Source organism: Nicotiana attenuata, chromosome 1 (assembly GCF_001879085.1).
Source record: "Nicotiana attenuata strain UT chromosome 1, NIATTr2, whole genome shotgun sequence".
In the NCBI taxonomy this organism is placed as follows: Eukaryota; Viridiplantae; Streptophyta; class Magnoliopsida; order Solanales; family Solanaceae; genus Nicotiana; species Nicotiana attenuata.
In genome coordinates, this window is record NC_031989.1 from 25,935,673 (window position 1) to 25,937,905 (window position 2,233).

Sequence of the window (2,233 nt, forward strand, 5' to 3'; positions counted from 1 at the left end):
TTTTTTATTTAAGGCAATTTCTTGTAAACCATATATGTATATACTAATATAAATTGCTTATACATGGCTATATAAATATATATAGTATATATAATATGTATAGTATGTATATATAATTATATATTAAAGTTTGCATTTAAAAAGTAAAATAACAAAACAATAGTAAACTAAATTATCATGCATAATAAATTAATAACAAAGTAAAACATTAAGCATAAATACGTCTAATAATTTTAAAATAACACAAATTGTCGAAAAATCTTAAATACGAATTTCAGGATGACGCTCAAGACAATACTTTATATGCCTCCTTAAACTGCCTGTGCCAGACCCTGAACGAAAATTTAAGACTCCACCACAGTTCTTGCACTTTAATATTTGACCTTCTTCATTTTCTTCTAGCACCTCAAAGTGTTGCCAAAGAAATGAGCGCACTCTTTCCAAAGTTTCTTCTTTCCGAGCGGATCCAATCTCTGAATAATACTGTTTTTTACAAGTTCTCCCTCATAGACGCTCTATGATCACCTATTTGAAGTCTTGCTTGACTGAAAGTGCTCTCTGATGCCACCGTTGAAGCTTGAATACATAAACTTTCGTACATACAATTCCATCTAGTCGGACAAGGTTTAGGAACCTTTCTTTCTCTAAGGCCAAATTCATCACATTTTTTAAAATACTCTCTAAGTCTACTTCTACGGTTTGAATAAAAAAGCCAATTAAGAGCCATTTTAACCTTTTCAATTTCTAAATTTAAAATTCTCATACCATCACCGACGATTAAATGGTAAATATGACAAACACATCTAACATGGAAACAATTACTAAATGCAGGATTTAGTGTTGTTGTAAGTATGCCTATAGCATTAGTGTTACTAGAAGCATTATCCATAGAAATTGCCATTATTTTATCTCTAATGCAAAAATATCTACAAATATCTGCAACAGTGTTAGCAATAAACTTACCTGTGTGACGTGAATTAATTATTCTATAAGCAATAATGCGTTTTTGCATTATCCACTCCTCATCTATCCAATGACTTGTAACAGTTAGATAATCACAGTTATTATTACTTCTACCAATATCAGTAGTAATAGCAATCCGATAATTTATATGAGTAAATAAATACCGCAAATATTGTTCATATTCATGTTTATATTTATAAATATCGCTCTTTACGGTTGCGCGAGGCCAACCTTTATAAGTAGGATTAAAAACTTTTCTAATATAATGCACAAAGTTAGGGTTAGAAGGAAAACTATAGGGTAAGCACATAACTGTCACGACCCATCTTCCATAATAGGTGATGATGGCGCCCGACACCATTTGTCAGGCCAGCCAACGAGGAAGTATAATTAAATTCTCATTTTACCCTTACCAAAAAAAAAAATTATAATAGATTTTTTCCCCCCAATTAAAGTCATAAACCAGTAAAGATCAATAAAATATAAAGACAGTTATGCAACCCAAAATGACGTCTACTACTGTGTGTGCCAGAACCTGGTGTCACAAGCTAAGGGCAACTAGTAGAATATACACAAAATGAATAATGTCCTATCCTACTGTCTGAATCAGGATAGACAGAAACAACAACAACAAAATACAAGGAAGACTCCCTCGGCTGCGGATTGGCAAGAAGGGAGTGCAGCTCACCGTAGAAGTTCCAGATGCGCTCACTGATATGCACCAGAGTGATGTCCGGATCCACCTGCCTCAAATCCTGTAGATTTAAGTACAGAAGTGTAGCATGAGTACATAAACAATATGTACCCAGTAAGTATCCCGTCTAATCTCGAAGAAGTAGAGACGAGAGGTGGACTCGATACTTACTAAGGTCAATTAATATACATATATATAAGTATGATGTATTCAAATCATGGAATTTACAAGTATCAACAGTTTATGGCAAGTGGTATAAGTCAAGAACTTTACAGCATCAAGTTTATAATTTTATCATAGGAGATAATGGCAAATTAAAGCATGTATAGGCTTTTCCACAATTTACATGCGCACATAATACCGAGGCGACGGCCCGATCCAACAGAAATAAACTGTGCACTTGCCGAGGGTCGACGGCGCGCCTATAGATGCATCTATTCATACCGAGGCGATCGGCCCGATCCACAAATAAGGATGAAACATCAAGTTCACACACATGGCACATAAATGGTCAAGAATACCAAATCAAACTTAATTAACTATACAAGTATGCTCCTATCCCCTTTTAAGTCTCTA